Source organism: Rhamphochromis sp. 'chilingali' (genome assembly GCF_963969265.1).
Source record: "Rhamphochromis sp. 'chilingali' genome assembly, chromosome: 16".
Lineage (NCBI taxonomy): Eukaryota > Metazoa > Chordata > Actinopteri > Cichliformes > Cichlidae > Rhamphochromis > Rhamphochromis sp. 'chilingali'.
Genome location: NC_137943.1, coordinates 28,265,449 through 28,278,714, shown reverse-complemented (window position 1 = coordinate 28,278,714; position 13,266 = coordinate 28,265,449).

Here is a 13,266-nt window from a genome sequence, read left to right as displayed (position 1 = left end):
GTAATAATGGTAGCTTAGCTGTAGCATTTGTACCTGAGGGCGTCAGCTTCCGGGTAACAAGGAAATGACGTCATTCACGTAGATTACTGATTGGCAGCGCTAATTCAAAATTTCGAGTTACTTTTGTCAAAATTTTGAGTTAATAAGTCAAAATTTTGAGTTAATAAGTCGAAATTTTGAGAAAATAATTTCGAGTTATGAATCCTTTTTTTTTTGTGGCAGAAACGGGCTTCCATAGTCCTGCCTGCAGATGACAACGGATGGCTTATAAAACATTAACAGAGTGATCAAAGGCTTTGCACACAGTAGCATTTTGGCAAATCATAGACTTGAATAGTGGCTCACTTTCCATTATGAAGGTGTCACTTAAAGGACAAGTGTGCTGTTGGATCAAAGATGTTGGTGTTAAAATATACTTATATACACAACTCATCTGGGAATTGATCATAGCCAAACACATTTACTTATCTCTGTGCTGGAAACTGCTGAATTGCAGCTCCATTAATGTTTATATTAACATAGATTAAGGGTGGAGGTCATGTGACAAAGTAAAAAACAAAAGAATTAATCTAAATCAAAGATGTGCAGACAGAGTAACATCTGACCGATAATAGTTTGCAAGGCACAAACACTGCATTTACAGGGTCTCCATGGACGTTATCAGAAAATTGTGCAGTGTGCGAGAGAAAAATGCACTTTTTTATAACTTTTAATAAAACTATATTATTTTCATCATATATAAGATGAAAATAAGCTTCTTTATATTAGTGATGCATCTTGACTCATCTCAGAAAACGGACAATTGCTGCTTTTCTTCTATCCAAAACATTATGACTATGTCATAAAAGGCCATCACATATCTTTTAATCTTACAATCCGAGATTTTTTTCTTTCTTGTTTTTTGGAAGCAACTCAGTATTCTCAATAAATATTAGAGCTCAGTCAACAAAGGCTTTTTAAGACCAATACTGGCACCAATATTTTTTGCAATTAAAAAATTGTATATTCCAATCAGCTGATACATTTTTTTCTTTCTGCAGACACACAAAACCTACAGAGATTTCCCTAATATTTCTTATTTGAAGTTGTTTATTCACTTGTTTACACTTTGCTTGGGTCAGCTGGCTGTTGTGTTTTTGGTGTTTGAAATATTTTTTGCCACAGGGAAGCTTTAGAGTGCCCTCTGCTGAACAACCCTTTTAACATGGTTGAAGGTAGCTTCACTCATCTCCTCTTTACTTTTTAAATTTAAATTTATTGGCTGATATTGATAAATCATGAAATATCTAATATCAGCTGATAATCAATTTAAGTCCACATATAAACACTACAGCTTTGTACAGGTTTTGTTTTTTTGTTTTTTTGTTTTTTACATCAAAGGGTGTTAAAGACAGCTTAAGAGAGAAAATTGTATCATTATATTATTTCATTCTCAAGGAATCAGTTTGAAATCCATCTGGGAAGCTAAAGCTTGCAAATCTCTGCCTTTTTTCATTAAAATTATTTAATTCATTCTAAATATACTTGATTGATATATCAGCTTAATGGTTTTGGTTTGCTGACAAGTAAGATGGCATTTAACAAGGTCAGCTTGATGTATTATCTGTTGTGTAACATTCATTTTATATTAAATATTACAAAATAGCGTCAGTGACAGCTAAAAGTAAGTTTCATTTATTACAACAAAATCTTGTTTACAATGCCAAATTGTTTTTTTGTTTTTTTAAATTGTGTCAATATCAGCCCTGTATTTATTCTATTACTTTTTCGTTCATTAATTTAAATGATAAAATAATTTATTTAGCTCCAAACTGGACTATGGTTACATAAATAAGCACGCTCTAACAATATTTTGAATTGTAATTACTTTATTAGTGCAATGTTACTGTAGGACACCCAGCACGCATTCCATAAAGAATCACTGCATTCAAATCATTTGGAAAATTCTTCTTTTCCTCTTTTTTCCTCTTGACCTTAATGTGACCTTAACATTTTCCCTCCATAACTTTGTCCACTTTGCAGTTAGGAGTTACCCCTGGTGTGGGAGCTTATTTTATACTGTACTATTCAGTGTAATGCTTCATATCAGCCCAAATCCTGCGGGATAATTAATGCTGTCCAGATGCAAAGAGCCCAGCAGGAAATCCCCACTTTAAAACCACACTGTATGGGACCATATTTTCAAGGACAACAGGAGTGAAAATTGATTAGCCAATTTATTAATGTCATTGAAACTTCACTGACTAAACAAGGCTAAACAGAGCCCAAAATAACATTCAAAATCAGCATGCTGAAATCTATTCTGATGTAAAAGTCCTCCAACTATTACTGGCTCTTCAAGTGGAGCGAATAGGTAGTGTGGTTAATGCAGCAAAAATCAACTCGAGAGCTTCTTGAATCAGCCAAATCCAGATCCGTGAGGACGGGCTGATATAGAAAAGTAGCTTCCTTTAACACAGAGTTTTATCAGAGAGAACCAGAGCGAGCTAGACACATGGTGGCTCTTTTTTGACAAGGTCACAGCTCCAAATGATTGCAGTGGAAATATGGCACGAGACTTTTTTTTGCATAGCAACAACAAAACTATGATTAATAATCACAACAAAGATATATTTTTTAACATAAACATCACTGATACACCAATGGGTATGAAAGGTTTGTGCCAGGAAGATGAAAAAGTAAGGTCAGCTAATGTAAAAGTTGCTGCTGAGGGTCATTCGTTAGCTGATAACGAGAGAAGTCCTTTTTCTGCTTTTGGAAACATTGAACAATTTTTATGTGAGGACTGTCTGTTGATAACTTCACTGTCTGAAAAACATAACTTTAACTTGGAGGCTGGTGCATGAATTCACTTCTAACTTAATAAATCCAATCTCACTGACCACCCTCCCACCTAAAAATCCTCCAGGAACACCCCTCCACCCGCCACCACCACCCCTCGGTGTGCAGCCAGGCCTGGAAGACTGCATGCACAGGTAGTGGTTACTGTAACGCATCAGCACTAGCAGGCAGCACCACCCTAACTGCTAAGGGAGTGTACCTACATCTTACCTAGTGACAGGGAAAACACAGCGCCACAGATCAGCCTAATCATTAAAAAAAACTGCTTAGCCTATGCAAACTCATTCAAAACACAAGTTCAGCACGTTTGCAATTAAGAGCACCCTGTGATAACTATGTCCATCAGATTCTCCGGGGAAAAAAACATCTCCCTCACCATCATTCTCCCTGGATAACTCACTGTATGAATGAATCATGATTAAAATAGAGCCGTTTTATCATAACACACAGTTATCAATAAAATATCAAGGTTGTGATAGATAGACGGATGCATTGTGCATTATGCATACAGCATGACCTATTATAGCCCTGCTATAGCCTACTGCAGCGTTATATGGCACAGCCTACATAAAATTGACTGCTATGAAATGATTTTTCAAATCAGCTCCCAGTAGGCTACCTGCTTCACCCAGTGCCGCAAGTCCAGCGCCTTCCAGAGAGAGGAAGGGGGGGGGGGGGGGGGTAAAAATCCTCCACCTGCACGCACCTTGAGTTGAATATATAGTCAGCGGTCATGTTTTGACGAAAGCCGCTTGGCCAAATTATAACCCCATTGCAAAAAATTCCCCGAGAAATGCACGCAGTAAAGCAGGGAGCGCACATCCCCGCCTCGCTGCCAGCACCAGCGGCGGCTCGGCGCTGTTCTGTCGAAGGGCGAACATTTTGAGGTGTGTGCAAGTTGACGCGCGGTTAACGAGGAGGTTTTGCAGATGCGAGTGTTTACCAAGACCCGCTGCCCTGCGCTACCACGAAGGCTACGTGAGCCACACACACAAAAAAATAGAAAAAGAAAAAAAAAGGATAAGCAACCCCTCCCTAGAAATCTACCAGTGTCGGCAAAGCGGGAACCAGCGTGCTGCAAGGATGCCATAACACTGCAAAAACAGAATAAGGGCGTAGCAACAGAGAGACGCATACCTGGGAAGATGCTTGGCGCCGCCGTTGCAGTTCCCCTGCGCCCAGCTTCAGCTGCTGAGACTGAGAGCACTGCACAGAGCCTGAGCCGAGCATGCCTATTGGTAGGCAGAGACGCGCTGGTTGCTGGCTGCCTGGACTGGGCTCTCCTCACTACAGCTGAGGTGGGGTGGGCTCCTCACATGCAGGGAGCTAGAGAAAAGGGATGTCAGAATGGTTTCTTCCAAACTGTTTCTCCTAACTTTCCTTTTTTTTTTTCATAGCAACACTCTTTTTTTTTTTCATTCAGTGCTGCTTATAGGCTTGAATGATAAGTACAGACTTAAGGAGTGTGAGGTCTGTCTCCCACTGCCACAAGTGTTTAATGCACTAAATGTTGAAGGAGCCACACCTTTTATGTTTCTGCAGGAAAGGTCAGACACTGCTTGTGCTGAAGTTTGCTGCATTGCTAAACCGATTTGCAATTACCGCTCTATCTTTCCCAGTTTTCCCATATTTTGTTTGTATTGATACCCATGCGTCCCTTTGCCATTAAGTTTTAGATGTGCAGTATGGCAGCGAGCAGTACCGCACCCTTGGTGATGTTGATGACTCGTCACTGTGTGTGTGTCCCCCTCCCATCCAATGCCAAGACAGCTTGGCTAATTAAATGTGCTGGGCTCAGGCCTTCCTGTGCCAACTGTGGCATGCTGCACTCTGAGGGATCCCTCATTCGGAGGAGTGATGGGACATCGTGCCGTCCCAGAGATCCACTCACTGATGAGGAAGTGTTGTAACCTGCTCAAAGCCATTCACAGTTTTGTTTGTACTCATTTACAGGAGCAGAACCAGCACTGGTTGCCCAGTGGTTCCCAGTTACTGAGCACTGGAACACATGAAATGTACTATATACAAAATTTATAATTGCTGGACACTACACTAGAGCACCAGCACCTCAAAAACCAAAACAGCAAAGCTTTAGCAGTACATCATCGTGTCACGTCTGTGACAATATACTGACATTGTAGCATTGATGGGCTCACCCTTGTGGTCTGTCGTAACACTGGTGATATTTTTATAACTCAATGGAACTGTACAAATAGTGTCCTTTCAATAAAAGGTGTAAGATGTAACCCTTGGGTACAGGGATAGTCAATAACTTTTTAAAATATTGTTTTATTATTATTCGTTCGTACATTTTGGAGACGGAGTTGCATTTGTATTGCACTTTTCTAGCCATACTGACCAGTCAAAGCTTCATCTGTCTCACATCTGCATGTATTGGATAATTTCTAATCGCCACTTAACCTAAAATATGAGTCTTTACGCTGTGGGAGAAAACCACACCCCAGTGGCAAGCAACAGTTTTAACCTCTGCACCAGCCTGCCTATGACATACAAGAAAGACTCAGAATGAGACTTTTCCAAATGTATTGAATGTGTTTTCTTTAACTGAAATAAACAGTTAATAACTAAGAGTACAATTAATATTTGACCTAATTTCTGAGCACAGTCAGTATATTGATATTGTACATTAAAGTCTACAATAAACTGTCTACAAATTGCATTAATCACATTCAGAGCATTGCATGTGCTGGCCCCTGCTTAAATATTATAGCAGTCGGCCTTGTTGATTCACCTTTGAAGTGTTTCATGCACTTATTTTAAATCGAGCACACAGATTGGAGATTTTAGCACCTCTGGTTTTTGTGTTTTAGCCCATCGGGTTGACTGGACGTGTGCCGTGCACGTTTGTTTGCATTTAAGCAGGCATGTAAGAATAAATGCTTGTGTGTGTGTGTGTGCACTAGATGTGTGTATTTTATCCAGATTGTGAAACCCTTTGTAACTGTATGTTTTAAATTTTATTTTTTTGTACTATTTCTGTCTGAGTGTTGCAGCTTCATCTCTGAAAAACCGCACTAATTTTGACTGCTCTTATTTTTGTTTTGGCTTCACGGGGTGTCACTCTTTAGTTGTTTTCTCTCATGAACCTCACACAAAATTTGGCAAATCCAATTTGAATACCTGGAGATTGTCATTGTGAAACACTTTCTCACCAGTGGAAATACTCCAGTTTGGTTTATGCGATGGGTAGATTATACAGGACACACTAAACATAGCATTCTACTATTTTTGTCACATGAGATAAATCAGACACTGTAAAAGTGACCATGCAAATGGTATATGGACATAGATCTAAATTGGATATTTGCGATCCGCCCCGTGAATGTTTGATAATGTCTGCAAACTTTCAGAGCTGCAGTGCAGCGAAAATAAAATTGATTTATTCACTTCATGGATGTGAGGAGTGCCGGCGTGAAGTGAAATTCCTTTCTTGTCCGACAAAAGCATTGTGTACATCCTCACCCTCAGGGTTGCATGGACTAGTAAGAGTGCTGCTCCACTGCCAAAGGGAGGTGCCGCTTAAACTTCCACCCAGAATCCCTCCCCAGCCTTCCCAAACTGACTATCCACTACCCCATCGGTCCTCCATGCCCAGCCCCATCCTCTTATAAGATTTCTACTAGTTAGTCTTCTTGTAGCGACTTGTGCTTTCTATTCTATCCTGCCTATGCAGAGTAAGGTCCATTTAATGTTCCATCCATCTAAATTGGACATTTGCGTTCTTACATATAGCTCTGCGCCGTGAATGTCTGATAATGTCTGCAAACTTTCAGAGCTGCAGTGCAGTGAAAATAAAATTGATTTATTCACATCATGAATGTGAGGAGTGCCGGCAGTCTCAAGAGAAGGCGCTGCCATGCACTTTCATGGTAAACACATGATACATTGGTACACTAAAACCTAAAACATGCAACACTAAAGCTTAGATTACAACAAATACAGAATGGGTGTGTAATCTCTATTAACGCCATGTCTTCACATAGCAAATGATTGTTTTCTGCTATATTTATGTACAACATGTTGATATATAATTTAAAGATGGATTCATAACTAATTTGCTATTATAAAATTTAGTCTACATCTGTGAGATGAAATATAAAACATTCACACACAAAAAACCCTGAAAATTCAACTATTTATTGACAATTCCTACCATTATTGGGAAATGATGGCAGCATATTCGCTTGTTTCTGCCCTGGTTCATAATATAAATAAAATCTGCTCAAAATGGAGGGTGGCAGTGCAAATGATCCCAAATGGCCAAAATGCCTTGACCCAATACAGGCCGTGTTCTAGGACACTTGGATGTCAGGCTGATGATAAATGATGCACCTAGCTGACAATGGCTCAAAGCTAAACTTAATGCTGCTAACTAAAGCCGATTTCTATCCCATACTTATCCAAGGCCACATGTTAAAGATACAGTTGACTATAGAAGCCATACATGGTCCTGTGCCAGTTTATATTTGTTCCCCCAGTGCCAACACCCTGCTAAAAACCAGACACTGTGCTGGAAGATGTTTCACACTGCATTCAAGCAGCAAACTCTCAGTTAGCTACGTTCTTTGTGTGAGTGCAGAGCCCTCTTTATTTTTAGGTTGTCCAAGCAATGAGTGACAGATCTGTAATACAACTAAGACATAAATATGTTACGGAACAATGCACCTGTGAACATACACGTTGTAGTTGTGTGTGTATAAAATAACACACTGCAGAAATTGTAACGCATTTTGGCAACTTGGAAATCCTTGATAATGAGTGTAATATCATCCATAGCCCGGAGCTAACAATTTTAAGCCTGAAAGTGCTCTTCTGTAGTTTAAAAATGAATAATAATCATGTTCTTCACATCTGTGAACTTGGGATAGTAGTTAGGAGTTGCTGTTTCTGTTTATTTATAGCATTTTTAGCTAAATTTTGATAATAAACTTGAATACTATTGCAAGCTAATGAAAATCTAGTTAGTTCGCCTCGTGTTGAGAGTATTCCAACAGCTCTCTGCCTGCAAATTCTCACTAGAGCACTGGGAAGTTCATCTTTTAGCCCAGTCTGCATCACTTAGATACACTTAATCTCATGTGGACAAAGTGCTTAGTACATAGGTTTACTTAGGTTTCTTTTAAATATTTTATAAGGTCTTTCACAGGATTAAGACTTCCACTTTTCAAAACTAAAAGCTATGTTCATCCTTTGCATGCTGGCTAAAATTCATCCGTATGTCCAAAAGCAAACCATGCTTCACATTCACTCATATGAAAATACTTCATGTAACAAAATATATGTTGAAGTAATTTCTTTTTTTACTTCATATTTAAAAGCTAAGTGGTTATTATGTTTTATTCCTACACTGTACAATTGCATAATATAATATCACAACATGATTTTATGCATTCATGTCACAACGTGTAGAATATACACCTCAAATAATGACAATTCAGAGCTTTAGAAAATCCACAGCTGATCAAGAAATTCAACAGTTTTCTGTGTTTTCAAGTATGAATGCCAAAAATTGTACCTCGTTTTTAATATATAATGAGACCTTAAGTTTGTCCTTGTTAAAACGATGGATGTGTATGTCAAATATGGGGTCAAATGGGTCAAAGTTCTGATTTCTCTAAAAGCTTGATTTCAAAATACTTCATATTTGTCTCTTTTCAGCTCTGCATGATATCAGTGAATTCAAATATCCCTAATATTCTTATCTCAGGCTCTGACTAACTAACTCTAACTCTGACCCAGAGCACAATGACCCCCATCCACAGGTGGGAGAGGCAGCCAATCAGAAGAAAGATGGCTTAAAGAGATGATGACCTTAAAGTGGGAGGATGTCTTAAAATGTCCCAAATCAGACAGATGATGAACTCAGCTGCTGCACCGAGGATTATTTTGAAAAGTCAATTAGAAAAACCTGCTCTAGGAGAGTGTAAGAATAAACATATGGTGCTGGAAATGAGCACAATAGGTCTCCTTTAAAAATGCTGGAACACCAGCTGAACACAGACCCCTGCATCAGCTCTTTTGCTGCTTCCTGTCACACTATCAAGGCTGTTAGCTTTATGGTAACATATGCCATTTGGCAGAAGCATGTGCCTTATAGTAGTCGTACATTTTTCTCTTTTTAAAATGATTGCCAAAGTGAAGTAAAGGCACTAATCTGAACTAGTGGCAAAATATTTTAGAGATATTGAATTCATTTAAAGAAAAATATTATTTGTAAAGTTATTAAATGCAGTTTAGATCTGGACGGTTTCTGTACATGACATATTTTTCTGCCATTCCTATTGAAAAAATGCTGGGTTTTTACACGATGGGACTCCTGTGCAGTCGTTTTCTACAGTGTTATAGTAAAATAAATGAGCCTCTGGGGTAAGCAGCCAATTTATTGGGACTTCAGGTAGAGCCAGCCAGATATTGGGGGACCATGATTTCAGTCTTTGCTTAGAAATCCAGACACATTTTTTAAAATGCTCATAAAAACTAAATCAATCAGTTGCATTTCAGCAGTCTCGACACAGACATTTCACCTGCATGCAACCTGATTGGCCACAGCATTCAAACAACAAGAATACCATAAAACAAACATCTGACTTCTTGACTACAGATTGTACACATTCATATGTTCAGTTATCACTCAAATTAACTCAAATTAACCCCTGTTGTAGTACAAATGCATATCTAATTTGTGCTGCAAATTAACATCTTGAACTTGGAATTGGTAGTTAACAAAACAAACACACCTCGAGATTCTTTTAGTAGTTCTTTGAAGCCCCGCATATTATAGTTTTCACCAGCACATGATCATCTCTAGATGCTCTTATTTGCATTTCTGTTTGAATGACTCTTTTTGTCAAGAGCTTGATTTTAATTGCATGCTTTGCAGTTAATCATGCATCTTGATTTTGATTACTTTTAGACCTCCTTTATATCCAGACTTGTCTGGATATGGTCGGGAGATTTATGCGAAAACAGTCTGTACTGTGTAAGTGATGTGAAATTATGTCATTTAGCAGATGGAAAATGACTTTGCGATTTCCATAGCCTGCCTCAGAGCCTGCTGTATGCTACAGTGGGTGGTCTAACTCTTGTATCAGCGCTGCTCTACTTCACATGGCAGGTTTTCTTCAACTGGGTGCAAGCCTTTGCTTTTACATCTAATTTAATGCTTTTAAGGTAATCAACTAGAGGTCTCAGAGATACATCCACTCTGGAAATGAGGCGTCTTCTTTTGGTATCAGAAGGTGAATTCTGATTTTTTTCTTTTTTAAATGTACTTTTGTTTGGAGCTATGGGACATAAAGTTGGATATTTTAGGCTTCACTTAATTCCATACATTGCCTAAATGTTGTGCTTTAATTTCCCGTATTCTGAGAGCAGCTGTTACCAGGATGTGATCTCACTTTAGATTGAAGTCATTACACATACAAGAGGTGTTGCTGCCTGTTTTTCTCATCAGCAGAACAGCAGGAAGAAGGATCTGACTGAGGTTTTTTTATGGCTTGGTGAAGGTTAGTGGCTTCAGAGTGTTACAGTGGAACCTTGTGGTTCATGCAGTATGAAAACAGAATATGGAGAATTGGAAGAAGTGGGAAAAACAATCAGTGCAGTAACATGAACTTCAAATTATTTTTGCTAGTATGGAAGGAGATCATTTCCATACCTGAACGGGTCTCACTAATCATTTTGATCTGGCTACCACATTAGGAGACTCTTATAAAACACTAACATGCTCTTTTGTTAAATATATCACTTATAGGTGCTCCAACATGTACACACTGTAGACTGTAGACTGTAAAGTCACAGTACAGTGATGGCTTACAATTGGTTATGAGTAATTCTGAAACTGTCAATTCTAGGACAGAGGTTCCCAGATGATGTGCCGTTTGCACTTTATATTGTTACGTACATGGATGCATAAAGTAAAGGATACATTTTAATTTTGCTTTAAAACTACAAAGTTAAATTTATGCCCTATATTGTTGGAACAAAACTTGTGTTAATGAGAATCCAAATCTGTTCGGACACTTGCAGGATGAATGGCATATTACACTGTGACGCATCAAAGGCTAATTATCAGTGAGAAGGACATACAATTTGGGAGGTGGGGGAATGAAATTTCTTAAAAGAAACCACCAGTGCTTCAACTGGTCAGAAGCCCTCAGTCCACAATCTGCTGGGAAAACCTCAATAATTCTAACACTGAGCCAAGCAATGTGAAGAGGCACTTGGAAAATAAAGTAAGCCTTCAAAAGAGTGCCAAACCAGAGCCAGAGGTAGCAAAATGATACTGTCTAATGGAAAAAAAAGTTAAATTAAGGTTATTGCACAGAAACCAAAAGTATTGCAGGCGTCATGCCCAGGTGCTGTCACCCGAGTATACAATCAAAAGAAGAACTGCTGTCGTGCCAAAAAAGACACAGTATCAAACATGAGGCCAGAAGTGACCTGCCAGAGGGTCCAAATTATCCCACATGATGGCACCTAAAGCAAAGCCATTACTTACACTTTTTTTAATCATGTGTTTTTTGTATCCCCATATGTTACACAGAAGTGAAATACGTGGACAATTAAACATATTGTTAGAGCTAGACAAATTGAATGGTAAAATTCACATAAAATAATGTTGTATTTTTTATTTGTGATCTCTGTTCAGTGACAGTAGACTCACTCAGTGTTGTGTGGCATTAACATACGACATTCAGACACTTTCTTGTAAATGCATTTGTTTTTCTTAAGACATCTCAGCCATTCTGTAAATGCGAGTCTCATTAAAATGTGAACTATTTCAGAATATGCTCCTGTTCCTTTACACTTATTATAGAAAATAAATGTTTTTCACTGTTGTGTCCCTCTTGAGATCCAGTTGGGCTGTATGTTGCACAAGAAGTAAAATGAGTTTGACACCCATGACATAGATTATCTGTGTATTTTGCACAAATATAAATCAGGTATGCTTTGTAATTTTGACTTTTCCTTTTTGCACAAAATGTGTGAAAACTGCTGCTATAGTAGTTGTAGACCACACACACAATGCCTTAAGATAAGATTCAATAAGCTGAGTAGTTTTGCCTCTGGTCAGTGTGGCGTTTCAAGGACTCCAAAAAGTTTTTAGAAAAAGTTTTTTATTTGACTTGCAGAAACTGGTGGAATGTATAACGGATATTTTATATCTACTAATTTTCTAAATGTTCCTCACCTGTTTCCTCTGAATGCTTAGACTGAAACAAGACCGTCATGACTTCCTTCCGCCAAGAAAAACATTAATTTCAGCTCAGCAGGTATCATGCAAAACAGCCTCTCATTAAAATCATAATTAGAACTCGGAAACATGTGCACTTGGGGTTCGGCTGAGGGGCGAACTCAAAATCACTAGAAACTATTAAACTTGCACTTAGCCTTTTATTCAAAAAGCAAATCATGTCTGGTCCCAGTTTTGTCACACAACTTGAGGTGAAAGTAAAAGCTGGCTCTTATCTGTAAGTTTGCTGTTTCTTTGTTGAGTTTGATGGTTCAGGCTCTTTCTGTTTCAAAATGACACATTTAGATGACAAAACCTGTATTTCTGTGTGATATTTGTATGGTTTTATTGTGACATATAAAAACAACACAGAAATCAGTCAATATCCTGCATGTCTTAGTGTTCACAGTCAAGGACGTTTGTTCTTTGCAGCTGAAGGTCATTGCTGAGCATCATCATCATCATCATCATCTGTTCTTACACAAATATTAAACTGCAAATGTCACATCAGCTCTGACATTGACTTTCTTCATAAACTCTCATTTCTGAGAAAATCACAACAACACACACTCACATCTATGTATATATAAACACACACGCAGATGCACACCCTGCCCTCTTCTTGTCCCCAGCCCTAGTTGCCTAGGAGACAGCTGAAATGGGGACCCCATCTCATTATATGCCAACAGGGCTGTGTGACTGGCGGGAGGAGCATGTGTGGGGATCTGTACCGCCATCTAGCAGCCAAAACAGAGAAGGCATGTCTTTTTTCTTAAAGCCTAGATTCTGCCTAGTAACCCAATATGCTGACTTCTCTGGCTGCTGACAGCCAACCCTTGAATTTCTAATGAGATGTACAGTACAGTGAGTCTGCTACTGGAGACACTGATGAAGTTTAATATGGACCATTAGTTAATTAGAAGCTAATCAGCAGCTGAATGTACATAATGAGAACAAAAATTAAGGTTTTTTTTTTAGAAGTAGGTCGCACTACTTGAATGTAATCTGAGCACTTATTCAGGGGATTATTTTAAGGCATTATCTAAATCAATTATCTAAATTACCTGCAATTTTATTTTTTAATTTGGTCACAGGGTCTGTATGTCTCTAAACATTTTAGTCAGGGACATGATGTTTATAGATTCAGATGATTTCAGGCCATTTTTTAT